Source organism: Felis catus, chromosome F1 (assembly GCF_018350175.1).
Source record: "Felis catus isolate Fca126 chromosome F1, F.catus_Fca126_mat1.0, whole genome shotgun sequence".
Lineage (NCBI taxonomy): Eukaryota > Metazoa > Chordata > Mammalia > Carnivora > Felidae > Felis > Felis catus.
The window spans coordinates 30697048-30712565 of NC_058384.1; the positions used below are offsets into that span (position 1 = coordinate 30697048).

The following is a 15518-nucleotide window of genomic DNA, read 5'->3' on the forward strand; positions in this document are numbered from 1 at the left end:
TTCTTCCTGAAGCCTCTGAAGAAATCACAGCACGATGGCATCTCTGCCAGCTGGTGGCTTTCTATGACCAATGTCCCCACTAGGTCTGGTTCACTCTTTTGCAGATTGGCAGAGTCCAAGAGTTAATTTCTAGCCTCTCTTCAAGCTGACTTTGGCCCAAGCACAGTGGCAAGGAAAATTGTGAAGTAGACCAAAATACAGGGTATGAGACCAACCAAAACCACAAAAAGAGAACCCTGCTGCCAGGCCAGTGAGGAAACAGGAGATTCCAGAGGCTCAAGAGGCTGGGAAGTGGAACCCAGGGCGAAAGTGTGTACGTGTGTTGTGTGTGTGTGCGTGCACATGTGAGCCCTGACAGAAAGAACTGGAAACACATCTCGCCCTTCCTCAGGCTCTGATGTCTCAGGTGTCTCTGGCCACAGGCCTGTCCAAGCCCAGCCCGTTCCGCCCTTCTTTTTTGCCCCTTTGCCCACAACTCTCAGATGCCAGGATTCAGGATCTGTCCCCGTGGGTGTTGGCCAGTGCCCCTGACTTAGGTGCTCAGTCTTCAGGGTGTTGGGGAATCGCCATGGGGTAGGACTAAGGAGGCCCACGTTCTTCTTCTGGTTCTGCCTCCACACCTGCTTCAGCATCTTCTATTAAAAAGTGACTCAAGGCTAGCTGATCTCCCAGGTCTCTTCTAGCTCACACGATGTGTGATTAATTATTTGGGAAAACAGTGAGATTCAGTGAATCAGTATGTGTAAATGTTTCAGTTGCAAATAACACAATACTTGGAATAAAGAACTGAATGACAGGGGCTGACTCATTAGCAAATCCACAGAATATAGGAAGGTGGTTCTGGGATTGGTGTGGTGTCTCCAGGAGGTCATGAAGGGCTCAGGCTCTTTCCATCTTCTCTTTCCATGCCTTCTTTGGGGCTTCTGCTATGTCCCCTCATGGTGGCCAGATGGCTACAGGGGCTCCAAGCTTTCCTTCTCAAGCAGGAAGAAATGGGGGAGGGGAACAGCCTTTCCAGCAGGGAAATCTTTCCCAGAAGCTTCCATCTAGCAGCTTCCTCTTGGGTCTCTTTGGCCAGAACTGGGTCATAGGTCTAGACCAATCACTGGACAGGAGGATGGGATTGACTAGTCATGATCCATCCCCTTGGAACAGGTGGATATATGAGCAAATGAAACCTTGGGGTTCTATTAGCAAGAAAGGGGTGGAGCATCTGTTGGCTGGGCTACTGATAGTGCCTGCCACAACCGGGGGAATGATTTTACGAGCAAGAAACAGAAACAGCATCTGGTTGTTACAACCAGAAAGGGAATTTATCGGAAAGAGGTACAGGGTGAGTCTGCAGAAAGAAGCAGGAAGCACAATAAATGCTTTTTAGCCGGCCTGCTCTGGACCCCTCATCACTGTGAAAGAATTCTAGTGCCTCTTCACTTTGTGCCACTCGTTCAACATTGAAGTCTTGGGGCATGTTGTACTGAATCGGGCCGATGACACGGACACCTGGGTGCGTAGAGGGGCACCTGGCCTTTTTGGTCTCCAGCGTAGCCACCTACCAAGACCTTATACACTGGGAGATTCTCCTTCAATAGGAAAGAAAGTGTGGGATGGTGTCCAGCCAACGCAAAGCCAGACAGCCCAGCTAATATCTAAGAATTGGAAAAGCCTCTATTAAGCCTGCAGTTTGGGAGATGCAGTACATGGGAAGGCAGGGTTGGGCTTGTTTATGTCCACCAGGATTAATTACCAGGAGGCAAAGTAATACCTAGATGTTTCATATCATTTTGCAAGTCTTTTTGACCATGGGGTAAGTTTAATTTCATTGTAACACTGACACCTGTTTATGTCAGCCAACTTTGCAGCGCGGTTAGCTATTCACACCTTCAGGGAAATAGATATGGTTAAAAACAAACAGCAGACATGGGAAAGGAACAGTATCGGCCGGGAAGCTGGGCTGGGGAGCCGTGTGGTTAGTCAACTGTTGCTGTCGTTCTTGTTGGGTACAGTATACTTTATTGATGGTACATGATAACGTACGGGAGCTGCTTCTCCGCCAGGGTCTTCTCTGACGGGCCACCAAGAGAGGGTAGTGATGGGAGCAGAGGCTCCGTAGGGGCACCAGTTACATCTGGTTGAATTGGCTAGACAGAGAGAAGCAAGTGGTCTTGGTTCTGTTATATTGAGGCACAACTTCTGGTCATCCGAATGACCTCCAGTTGCACCTGGGTGGCTCAGGCCGTTAAGCGTCCTGCTCTTGATCTCAGCTTAGGTCTTGATCTCGGGGTTGTGAGTTCAAGCCCCATGTTGGACTCTGTGCTGGGCATGAAGCTTGCTTAAAAAATAAAAAAATAAAATGCGTCAAACACAAGCTCACACAGCATCAGTCTCAACATCCCTGAACACAAGATTCCAGGTCTGGGATGGATGGAAGGTTGGGGCAAGAGAGCTCCCAGCCAGTGATGTGCATGTGCATAGTCACACATGCGCGTGTGTGTGTACACACACACACACATACACAGCATAAACGCATGTACATGCTCAATGCCCCCAGCCAGGGCTGACCTCCTGCAATGTGCATTGCGGTGAAATTGAATCCTGATGCCACACCAGTGAGCACTGAGAGCCCTGGGCAGGCTGCTCCTGGATCTGGAGAGGGCAAAGCCACAGGATCTGTTGAGGTAGGTGATGGACTGGATTTTAATTGGTACTAAGTGACCTCTTTGCTGGAGGCTTCAGGGTAGGATTTATCCTTACACTTAGTAAAGGAGGTCATCGCGTAAGGAATATCAAACGTCTTTTCCTGCATCCACTACAATTTAGACTTTTCAAATACTTCAACCCTTCCCCTCGGTGCACACTCAACATGGGCAAAGAAACTCAACAACGGTCATCATTGCAATTATCTAAAAAGAAACATTCTCTTATCAGTTAAACTCTCAACTCAAATATTCAAATCCAATCACTATGCAATTTTAAGCAACTGTTGCTGTTGTTCTTGTTGGGTACAGTATACTTTATTGATGGTACATGATAAGGTACAGCTCCCCAGTTCCCTCCCCTTCTTCAGGGGAGTCTGGGATGGAAACTGTGTAGAGGTTAGGAGATTCTCATTGTGTTTGGGGATGAACTGGGGCAAAGATTCCCCAGCAGCTGAGCACCTTTCTCATCTATTGCTTTTATTGGGGCTGGTGGTCCAGGGGGCTCTTACTCCTTAGAGGCCATGTAGATCATCAGGTCCACCACTCATTGCTAGAGCCAAATTCACTATCATACCAAGAAACAAGCTTGAAAAAGTGGTCATTGAGGGGAATGCCAGCCCCAGTATCAGAGGTGGAAGAGTCAGTGCCACTGTTAAAGTCGCAGGAGACAACCTGGTCCTCGGTGTGCCCCAGGATGCCCTTGAGGGGGTCCTCTGATGCCTGCGTCACCACCTTTTAGATGTGATTGTATTTGGCAGCTTTCTCCAGGTGGCAGGTCAGATCCACAACATTGGGGTTGGGGACACTGAAGGCCATTCCATGATCTTCCCATTCAACCAACTCAGGGATGACCTTGCCTACAGCATTGGCAGCACCAGTAGAAGCAGAGATGATGTTCTGGGCAGTCCCTCAGCCATCACACGGTTTCCCAGAAGGGCCATCTGTGGTCTTTTGGGTAGCAGTGATGGCATGGACTGTGGTCATGAGTCCCTCCACAATGCCAAAGTTGTCATGGATGACCTTGGCCAGACGGGCCAAGCAATTGGTGGTGCAGGAGGTGTTGCTGAAAATCTTGAGTGAGTTGTCATACTTCTCTGGTTCACACCCATCACAAACATGGGGCATCAGCAGAAGGGGCAGAGATGATGACCCTCTTGGCCTCACCCTTCAAGCGAGCCCCAGCCTTCTTCGTGGAGGTAAAGACCCCAGTGGACTACACAACATCTTCAGCACCAGCGTCACCCCATTTGATGTTGGTGGGATTTCGTTCTTGGAAGAAGTGTATGGGCTTTCTATTGATGACAAGTTTGCTGTTCTCAGCCTTGACTGTGCTATTGAAATTGCAGCGGCTGGAATCGTACTGGAACATGAAGACCATGTAACTGAGGTCTATTAAGAAGTTTGGGGCGCCTGGGTGGCGCAGTCGGTTAAGCGTCCGACTTCAGCCAGGTCACGATCTCGCGGTCCGTGAGTTCGAGCCCCGTGTCAGGCTCTGGGCTGGTGGCTAGGAGCCTGGAGCCTGTTTCCGATTCTGTGTCTCCCTCTCTCTCTGCCCCTCCCCCGTTCATGCTCTGTCTCTCTCTGTCCCAAAAATAAATAAACGTTGAAAAAAAAAAAATTAAAAAAAAAAAAAAAAGAAGTCACTGATGGTGACAATATCCACTTTGCCAGAGTTAAAAGCAGCCCTTGTGACCAGGTGCCCAATATGGCCAAATCCATTTACTCTGACCTTCACCATCGTGTCTTGGGAACATGGCTGGCACTGCACCAGAAGATGCAGCTGTCTGTCGAACAGAGAGGAGCAGAGAGCCCAATTTTAATCCTCTTTAAAACAACTTCTTCCCTCAGATTATCAGGTCCATTAAATATAAGCCTCCTGAGGGATCATCACAAAGTCTCTTATCAGGAGCTCTGGGGGAGGTGCTCAGATAACCAGGCCTGAGGAAGCTCTGGACCCTGGGCACAGACAAGGAGGATTCAGAGAAGGGGGAGATGGGGAGCCCTCCCTCCTGCCATCTGGATTCCTCTGTGACTCAGTCTCCTTCAGCTGAAACTCCCCCATTGCCCACAAACCTCACGCTCAGCCAATTTGTCTGTGAGCACAGGCTTGCAAGCAACGAGCACTAAATCAAAGCAGTTTTCCTGAATCAGGAAAATGATGAGCACATTCCAAACCTTTACAGGCTTTTCTTTCTTCGTTTCTGGAGAATTTAAAAATAGATCTGGAGATGACTCTTTGCAGCTGAATTCCACAGGCATGATATCCTCTTTCCACAGTAGAGATGTAAGGAAAACAGCTGACTGGAAAGGCCTTTCCTTGATGTCACTAATTGTCCTCCTGGTCCAATGTTAGGATCTCAACTACTAAGTGGCAGGCACCAGTGTGTGGGCAGGGCCAGCCCTGGGCAACAGCGCAGAAGACCCTTCCATTCTCTTCTCCCCTCATTTCCTTGGTGTACCCACTCAACTTGCCCTCTGTTCTTTCCCACTGCAAGGTACAGTGGAGTGTATCTCCAGTTTGGCTTATCTTCAGCTGCACCTGGGGTGTGTGGAAACACAGATTGCTGAGCCCTGCCCCTGGAGAGTGATTCAGGAATCTGTATTTTGGGACCAAGAATGTGTATTTTTAACTATTCCCTTGGTGATTCCGAAGAGCAGCCCAGTTTAAGAAACACTGGCGTAGTGCTATGAGCAAGGACTTTGGAATCAAAGACAAAGTTGAGCTCAAACTTAACTTCTGCCACCGTGGCCAGGGACCATTACAAAGCTTCTCTGAGTCTCAATTTGCCCATCTGTAAAATACGAAACTTGAGTAAAGTAATGTATTTTAAATTTTTTCAGATTGAAAATCGTTGTTCTTCTTCCCAAATATAAAATCAGATTCTCCCCAAACAACTCATTAAGCCAGGGGAGAATCAAGAATAAGAATCATGTTGCTAAAAAGAAAAGGACCATACCTGTCTGCCACCCTACCCTCCATCTCCACCCTATCCCATCTGGGAGAGCACAGGGCAGAGGTCATGACTTCAAGCCTCTCAAGCAGCTAGTGGAGGCCTGATGCTGGGGCCCTAAGTGAGTTGGGGCAATCCTGGGTGGATGAAGCCCTGGTGGGCTGAGCAGGCAGCAGGATTCTGAGGTCTGTCAGTGCTTGTTGGTGGGACACAGGTTGTCACGTACTCCAGGTGTCCCAGGAGTGTTGGGCCATGTGAATGCTGGTGGCTAGCACAGCTGTGCCAGGAATGACTGGTCACGGGCAAGTACCTACTATTCCCTGGTCCACTGCTGCAGGCACCATGACCATGTTATATAGGAGGCACTCATGATTTTTAAGATCCTGGAACTATAATGGGCATATATTAAGGGCTCAATAAATATTGGTTCCACCAAGTCCTGCATTACAAGGAGATATAGTTGACTAATAAGACAATTGTGAGTTATAATCTCTCTCTAGAGAGGTCATCATTTTATGGGAGAGAGACAGAGTGTGTTAAGACCGAGGACAAATCCTTGAATGTAGAGAATGTAGAGAGGGAAATGTCAGAGGTGGGTAGCAGGGGAGGTCTTCTAGCCCCCACAAATTATACTTGCAGGATTTCCTATCTCAATAGAAAATTTAAAAACCTTTTACCCCTTCCTTGCCAATAATCCTTCTCGTCAATAATCCTTTGTCTCCTTCTCTTTTAAGAATCAGATTGTGCTGATTCTATCATGCCCAAATTACTGGTCAGTCTTAACTTATATTTGATAGACTGACTGCCTGTGGAGGAAAGGTTGACTGATTGCATACATTTCTTCTTGCCGTGATCAGAGTGTTGTGCTTGTATGATGTTGACTCAACTCTCTTTGACTTGGCATAGGGATGATGGGATGCAGTGGTGAGTGGCAAATCATGATGGCTTTTGCATGCTTTGGTGATGGCCATGGCTGTACTCAATGTCCTCCAAATTCATAGCCCCCACACCCATGGAATGCAGCCTCAGGTGAAGGTGGGGAGGACCCCTCCTGGCATGAACGATAAAGGGTTTCTCCTTGCTCAGCAGGTAGTATGCAGTCAACCAATATTTGTTGATTGCTTCCTTGATTTTGTTCTAAACCTTTAAATTTCTTCTAAAATCTTTAGGATTCTAGATTTTGGTTGTAGGAGAAGCATGGATGGGGAAGAAGTGAACTGTGAGATTAGATAATATTTTATAGTTCAACTTTTATATTTCTGCTGTATTGTGTAGCAAGAAGGCTTAACGAGAAAGAATGGTCTTTGGAGTTTGGTGGACTTGGTTTCAGATCTTGCCTTCACCAGGTAGTTAGTCCAGATAGGCTAAAATCTCAGTAGCTTCAAACAGTGAAGACTTATTCATCCAAGTCGGAGTCCAGTGCAGGTGGCAGAGGGCAGGGTGAAGGGTGCTCTGCTCCACTGAGTCATTCAGGGACCAAGCTCCTCCCATCTTAATCATGTGGCTTTGTGGTGCCTGGGCCATCCAGATAGTGACAGGAAAGGGGATGAAGGACCATCTGCCAGATTTTTATGGGCCAGGCCTGGAAGTGGCAAAAAATCATCTCTGTCCCCATTTCATTGGCCAGAACTCAGTCACTTGGCCAGTCTTTAACAACAAGAGGGTCTGGGAAATGTAGGTGAACATGTGCTTAGAAAGAAAAGGAGAATATGGATATTATTCTGCCACAGGTGTGTGACCTTGGGTAAATGACTTCAATTCTCTTAGCCTTAATCTCCTCATCTATACAGTGGGAATGTTCTGTATCTAGTGGGGCTGTTATAAGACTTGAAGGATATGATATACATAGCATGCTTGATATACAAGTATGCCCTTCTCTTTTAAGTGTACAAATCAGCACTTTTTTCTTCCTCTGGGTAACCCCAAATACTAACTGGTTGGAAGTTGGGCCTCAGTAAGCTTTCTACCTAGTTAGGAGAACATGGATGAATACTCACTGCTCCTTTTCACCTGGGGGTGAAGGGCTTAGTCTGAATGATTTCCTCTCCAGGAATTGGTGACTGGTCACTAAATCTTGGGGAAGTTGTCTTCAGGTCTTCTCATGGTGTGTGTTAAGGGTTTGCTGGAGTATTACCTTAATATCTAGGAGCTATTTACTTGGAGGAAAATAACCAGAAAAAAGGTACTTCCATAGTAGCATCAGACATTTATGTTAATATAGGTAAAAACATTCTGATGAGAATAAGTAGACTGTTGGAAGTATTTTGGAAAATTCTTTCCTTCTTTTGAAATCTTTAAGAAAAGGGCAGTGTCTGCCTTTTGAAGTTGTTCAGAACATCTCAGTTTAGGGTCAGAAGAATGGACTGTTGCTTCTGGGGCCACTTCCTCTCCCCTGTTCTTTCTCAGAGTGGTCCTTTTCTCTCTCCTCCTGGAAATGAGGTGCCTAAGCCTTTGTGCCTGGGTTGACCTATCCAAGAGATATCCTCTGAGGTCTTCTTTATATGAATATCCAGACTCCCTAACCCTCCAGGTCAGGTTCCAGAACATTCTGTTCAGTTCACCAGTCAGACCCAATGAGGAACAAGCAGAAGAAGGTCAATGTAGGAGATGTAAGGGGAGAAGACAATAGTGGGGGGTTGTCATGGGAAGCGGGATATAAACAAAATGCCTGTTTCCAAAGATGCCTTAATATCCCGTGTTCTCTGCTCTCCAAGACGTACACTGTAGGGTGGTTGCGGCAGGGCGAGGAGCTGAACGCCAAGCTCAGCTCCAAGAGAGGAGAAAGGGGGAAGGTTTGGTGGCCAGATGCTTTTCCTTCCTCTGACTTTTGCTGGGCCACTTAGAAACGACTAGGAAACCCAGACTGTGTTCCTTTCTCTGAATGCCTTCCAGCTATGTCCCTCCCCAACCCCTAACTGGAGGTCACACTATTTTTACATTTCTCTTGGGAAGTAGATTCCAAAATTTCTGTAAGTCTTCCCGTCAGCGGAGCCTCTGATTTCCAGTAAATTCAGGGTCGCTTAGTTTTCTATATTCATTTGCATTCGTTTGCATAAAATTAGCATGCTTCTGAGTCCCGGACTCTGAGTCAAAGCAACTCAGAGAATTAATGCAAATGGGCTCCAGCTTTCGTGCCCCACAGAGGTGGCAGAGAGAGGCAGCCTCGGCCTCAGAGAGAGCAAGAGTGGTGGCCCTGACTTGTAGGCAAGAGGTTTTGTCATCCACTTGACCTGTAGATCCTCACTCTGGGTCCACTGAGAGCTCTCAGGGGGCCTCTGTTTTCCAGACCCTGAACCTTCACCCTCAGTGTGGTAGAGCCTAGCAGAGGGGATTTGAGTCATGAAGCAAGCGTTGGGGGGTTAGTTTTGGTGGGACAGGAGTGGGTGAGGAGGGATCCTCAGATCCGAGTAAAAATCAGAAGGAAGCAGTGAAGTCAGAGGCGGGGATGGAAGGAGGGATGACAGAGAGCCTCACTGGACATGGAGACAGACCAGGGAGGGGAGCCTTGGGGTAGGAAAAGGAAAGAGGGGAGAGGAAGCAGGAATGGGTGGGGAAGCTCTGTGTGGCTAGTTAGATTGGAGAGTGATCATCTGTTATCTAGGAAGTTAGTGGTCACAGTTAGTGGGGGAGTGGCGGGGCAGATTTTCTGGAGCCCGTTCCTTTCCTTTGTCTTAGACAAGGGTTTCTTGCTGGGCCCGGAAAGTCATCCCTTGGGTCTGTCCAGGGATGGTCTGAGGTGTCACAGCCTGAAAGTGCCTATGACAGATTTTTTAGCGGTCCCAGGTAAGACAGATGTCGGCAGTATGGAACTAGAAGGAACAAGCCACTCTGCCCACATATGCACCTCATTCCTCCAGTGGCCAAGACACCCTGGGCCTGAGTGAGAGGCAAGGAGTGGAGGGAGATGGAGGGGCTCCCAGAGCCAGGGGGAGAGGGTGGTGCCTGATATGGCGCCCAGTATTCTAAGCCACGGAGTTTGTTGACTGCCTGCTGGCTAAAGGCTGGCCGTTCACCACGGTGCAGGGGCAGATACCTTCTAAGGCCACGTACTTCACAGAGTCAGCCCACCCTAGGGCCTGGGGGGTGAGCCCCAGTATGAGACGTCTTGGGATTTAATCCTGGCTCCACCACCGGAGGCCTTGGGTAAGTTATTTGAACTTGTCTGTGCCTCAATTCCTTCATCTGTAAAATGGGAATAATAATGCCGACTTCATGGAGCTGTGGAAAAAGAACTAAACACAACAGCCCCTGTAGAGTTTTTAGAACAGCGGCTGCCAGAGAGGAAGCACTCAATAGATACTACTGTCATTATACGTGGCAGCCCCATAAGATGAAGGAACAGACTGCAGAACTTGGAAGGAAACACGGGGTGGGCTCTTCATTTCTTGGCTTCGTGCCCAGTGTGGCAGCTGCTCATCCACTTTCAGCTCAAGTGGATATAGCCACAGCAGCAGGCCGTGTGGACGAGGGCCAGGCGCGGGCTCTGGCCAACCACAGGCTGGGAAATGACACGGGTAGTGATGTGGTTTCCTTTTTTTCCTCTCTTTCCAGGCGGGGAGTATGAAGGGAAAAGAAATTGCTCTTTCGTTTGGCAGGCACAGGAGCTGGAAGGGGGGACCCTACCAGGAAGAAAGGCAGGGAACCCTGCACGACTTATCTGGACCACTCCCAACAAAGGGCCTCTGGGGAGGGTCTTTGGGCATGGCCTCTGTGGGCAAGGAAGGACTAAGCGTCATTAGTGATATCTCTCCCTGTCCTGGGCCTCCTGTCAGTCAGAGCTACAGAAGGCTCCTGGAAGGGAGGGAAGGAAGGGGCGTAGGGAAGGATAGAAGGCCCTGGACACACTGCGCCTGGACGCAGGAGTGACCGGTGGATCCTTTCCTGTCAACAGAGTCCTCAACATATGCCATTTCTCCCCTCTGTCTCACACACACAGACACCTCCAGGACTCCCTCTTGGCCCAAGCTGACTTCTCTGACAGCATGCCTCAATCTCAGTCTCAGCTTATCACCGATTTACACAGCTGCTATCTTGTGGCCTAAAGCACTGAGCTGGTAGATCACAAAAAGTTCTGAGAGGCTTCTTAGCAGGCTGTTCTCCACGTCCTTACTACTGAGATCCCAATGTGCCACCCCCCACCCCCATTTTCTCCAGCCCTTGCTTTTCCCTTGAAGTTCAGCCCCGGATGCTGTGTGATGTCTGGTGGCCCAGCCTGGGATTCACCCTCTGGGCCCTCGCCTCCTCCCGAGTGGAGTTATCAGACGAAACAGGTTGTAACGTAACAGAGTCTCTGTCTCTCGGCCTGGACATAGAGTTGTGACTCCTGGCCCTATGTCACTCCAGATTTATCCTTAGCCTGACTTCTGTCGTCATCAGCTTAAGTTAAATTCACCATCCCTGTTGGATACGCAGAAAAGTCCAAAACCAGTTGCTAGTTGATACTCAAGTTTAGAGGATTCTTGGATTTCAGCAACAGAAAGGAGTAATTGTGTCTGGGTGCAGTCAGTTGGTTGGAGGGGGACCGATTGAGCTAATCCCACTTTGCTCTATCTACAAGACCCCCACCCATCTCTGAAGGCCTGGACCCGGGCCAGAACTGGGACAGGCCTCTCTGCGAACAGAGGCCTGCCAGACTGGTTTCTCTCCTTGACCAAGAAGCCAAAAAGAGATTGTAATGTTGAGGCAATGAATGTGAAACAGAAACAAATGGTTCCAGTTCCAGGAAGTCAGAAATGGAAGGAAAAGTCATTGGTATTCTTTGGGACCCACTGTGGGCTAGGTTTTGGGCTGTGCTCACCAGAACTCTGCCACTTACTTGAAGTAGGACCTTGGGAAAGCCCCTGTCCTCTCTAGGCCTCAACTTCCTCATATGTAAACTACATCTGGGATTAGTCAAGACCTTTCCGGGCCTGACATGCTATGTATGGTTCCAGGTGTCCCAGGATTCTATCACCAGAGGGTCAAAGAGCTTGGGGATATGTAGGGAGGGGTGGGGAGAAGAGGACTAAGAAATGCCCGGTGGGATTCCTTGTGAGTTTGGTTCATTGAAAGGGGGAGGAAAAGAAGGGAGTAAGAAAGTAAAGTGAAAAGAGGTAAGAACATAAGAGAGGGAGTTAAGGAGAGGGAAAGTATGAAAGATGGAGGTGGCTGCAGTGACCTCAGGGCTCCTTAGCTACATCCTGGCCAGGGGGCTTTGTTAGCATGGGGGTGGGGGGGGGGTGGCAAACTGTATTTTCCAAAGAAGGCCACAACAATATTGCCACCCCCCATGCCCTTTCACAATGTGATCTTGCCATTTCCCTCTGAAGAGGTGGACTTGAATTGCTCTCCCTTTAAATCTGGGTTGCTCTAGGGGCGCCTGGGTGGCGCAGTCGGTTAAGCGTCCGACTTCAGCCAGGTCACGATCTCGAGGTCCATGAGTTCGAGCCCCGCGTCGGGCTCTGGGCTGATGGCTCGGAGCCTGGAGCCTGTTTCCGATTCTGTGTCTCCCTCTCTCTCTGCCCCTCCCCCGTTCATGCTCTGTCTCTCTCTGTCCCAAAAATAAATAAATGTTGAAAAAAAAAAGAAAAAAAAAATCTGGGTTGCTCTTATGACTTGCTCGTAACCAGCAGAATGTGGTAGCAGTTCTGCCGGGTGACTTCTGAGGCTCAGCCAGAAGCAGCTTCCCCTTGGTTACCTTGGGATATTCGCTCTGAGGGAAGCCAGTCTGACTGCCTGTGACCATCGTGCCAGCAGGCCCCACGGAAGCGCGCCTCTTGATAATCCCACCTTACGGCCATTTTCTTCGAGGTGCCGGACACAGGGATGGAGCTCTCCTTGACGCTCCGGACCAGACCACTGGACCACCTCACTGGATCCCACGGGCAGCAGAAGCCAGTGCTCCCAGGTAAGCCTTGTCCGAAGTCCCGGTGTAGAAGAATCTATGAGATACCATCTTTTGGGGTCACAGAGTTTTGGGGGGTAGTTTGTCATAAAGCAAAAAAGGTGGCTGGAACGGGATGCTAGGAGAGGCGTATAAAAACATAAGCTTCCTTGAAAAGAGAAACCCTTGAAAATGTATGAACAACACTTAAGATCTCAGAGATGTGTGAGATTTCAAAACTAACTTGAGAGCCAACCTCTAACTTTCCCTATTCAGGATATTATAAGACAATTACCATTTTCCATGGTCGCCATGTAGGTTTTTGAAAAGTATGTTTTTAGGGGTGCCAGGGTGGCTCAGTCAGTTAACCATCCGACTCTTGGTTTCTTTTTTTTTTTTTTTTTAATTTTTTTTTTTAACGTTTATTTATTTTTGGGACAGAGAGAGACAGAGCATGAACGGGGGAGGGGCAGAGAGAGAGGGAGACACAGAATCGGAAACAGGCTCCAGGCTCCTAGCCACCAGCCCAGAGCCTGACGCGGGGCTCAAACTCACGGACCGCAAGATCGTGACCTGGCTGAAGTCGGACGCTTAACCGACTGCGCCACCCAGGCGCCCCACCAACTCTTGGTTTCAACTCAGGTCATGACCTCACGGTTCCTGAGTTTGAGCCCTGCTTCAGGCTCTGCACTGTTAGTGGGATTCCCTCTCTCTCCCTCTCTCTCTGCCCCTCTCCCCCGCGTGTGCGCACGCACGTGCTCTCCCTCTCAAAAATAAATAAATAAACTTATTTTTAAAAAGTGCATTTTTGTGAGAAAGGGAGAAAAGGCACTTCACCCCACCAGGATGGTTTTCAAAGGAAAGAGATGAGCAACATCAAATGTTGGCAAGGATGTGACACCCAGAAGGCTCACGCGTTCCTGGCAGGCGTGTATAATGGCACAGTCACTTTGGGATATCATCTAAAACTGAACATATGCATATATTCAATTCCATTTCGAAGTATACGCCTGACAGAATTTTATGTATATTTTTACCCAAAGGTCTGCATATAAATGTTCATAGCAGCACGATTCCTAATAGTCAAAAATTGGAAACAACCCAAACACCCTCCAGCAGCTGAATGAATAAATAAATGGGAGAATATTTTTGCGATGAAATACTGTATGGCAATGAGAATGAATGAACTGTAGCCAGAAAAAAAATCCTGGGCAAATCTCACGAATAGGAGGCTGAGGGAAAGAAACCAGAGTCAAAGAATATATACAGTGTGATTCCGTTGGCATAAAGTTGAAAAACAAAGCAAAATTAATCTATGGTGTTAGAAGTTAGGATAATGGTTACCTTTGGCGGTAGTGACTGAAAGAGAACATGAGGGGGGCTTCTAGAGTTGTGGTGAGGTTCTTTTTTTTTTTAATGTTTGTTTATTTTTGAAAGAGAGCACACACACAAGCAAGTGGGGAAGGGGCGCACACACACACACACACACACACACACACACACACACACAGAATCTGAAGCAGGCTCCAGGCTCCAAGCTGTCAGCAACGAGCCCACCGTGGGGCTCAAACTCATGAACCACAGGATCATGCCCTGAGCTAAAGTCGGACGCTCAACCGACTGAGCCACCCAGACGCCCCTGTGTTGATGTTCTGATTCATCACTGGTGCTAGTTATGTGGGGGTTTGGGGTACATATGTTATACTTCAAACTGAAATGTTAAAAACGGGAGGAAGGACATACTCTCAAAGCAAAGGATAAGTCTTTCAAAAACGAATTTCGCTTCATAAAGCGTTTTTTTAATGAAAAACTTTCCAAAACCAGTGTAAATTGCATTATGGCAAGGTGCTGGGCCTGTGGCGAGGTCCGTGGGAGAACAAAACCAGGGTGACGTGGCCAGCAGCGACTGGAACTGTGGGGAACAGGCCAGCCCACCAAGGAAGGTGCTTCTCGGTGGCTCTTTGCTGCCAACCGCGCTGTGTGCACGTGACGTGCATATCGAGGAGGGTCTTTCACAGCCTTTTGCAGGCCATGGCACATGTAGAAAATGGCAACACTGCAAGGGCATTCCTGGGTATCAGATGGGGCTATTGGCAGCCCAAACCAACTGGCTAGGTCGTCCAGGTGCCCCAAAGATGATGGGTCTCATCACCCCAGCACACCTGTGAGAAGACACCCACTTAGAGAGTGTGGGAAGACAGGCACCTCTATAACACATTTTTGGGTCTTGTGCTCTTCTCCAGGAAAATCCGGCTCTATATCCCCCTCACCTCTGCATTACAGGTTCCATCTGCAGTAGTGAAGATCAGGGGGTTCAGGGGTTTATGCAGCATTCTGGCCTCGTCTCCCCTTCCAGCCTCATTTCCCACCACGCTCTCACCCCCCACCCCGCACTTCACCCCTCCCCATCCCCTAAGCACATTACATCCTGGGCACACTGCACTCGTCTGTCATCTAGAAACATCTCCCAAGATCCCAAAATGCCCAAGTCTTTTTTTTTCTCCATCATCTCTCTGCTCAGACCTTCCCCTCTCTGTGATGCCTCTTTCTGTACACTGCCCAAGGCCACTGCCACACTTTGGCTTGTGGTACTGGCGTGTGTGTGTGTGTGTGTGTGTGTGTGTGTGTGTGTGTGTGTACATGAACATCTTCATGGGCCCTGATTTCCTATCTTGCCCACAGTAGGTGTTCAACAGTTGTTTCTCGAATGACTTCTAGGTTGCAGAGGGACCCTGACCATAACTCCACCCTACCTCTATTCATTTTTTTTTAAATTTTTTAACGTTTATTTATTTTCAAGAGATAGAGACAGAGTACAAGTGGGGGAGGGGCAGAGAGAGAGGGAGACACAGAATCTGAAGCAGGCTCCAGGCTCTGAGCTGTCAGCACAGAGCCCGACGCCGGGGCTCAAACCCACAGACTGTGAGATCATGACCTGAGCCGAAGTCGGACACTTAACCGACTGAGCCACCCAGGCACCCCAGACCCTACCTCTTTTCTTGATGGTCA

At 48.6% G+C, this 15518-nt stretch overlaps 1 long non-coding RNA gene and 1 pseudogene across 2 annotated transcripts in view; one reads left to right on the forward strand and one right to left on the reverse strand.

Annotated features, from left to right (window-relative positions):
• Nucleotides 1–15518, forward strand: part of LOC111558349 — a 41807-nt gene that overhangs the window by 7038 nt on the left and 19251 nt on the right. Inside the window, exon 2 of one of the 2 annotated variants that reach the window (XR_006591588.1) lies at nucleotides 12383–12533. This is a non-coding gene — a long non-coding RNA (uncharacterized LOC111558349). The remainder of the gene's footprint in view (nucleotides 1–12382; nucleotides 12534–15518) is intronic. The other variant, XR_006591587.1, reaches the window with a different exon arrangement.
• Nucleotides 2996–5688, reverse strand: LOC101099679 (annotated as a pseudogene).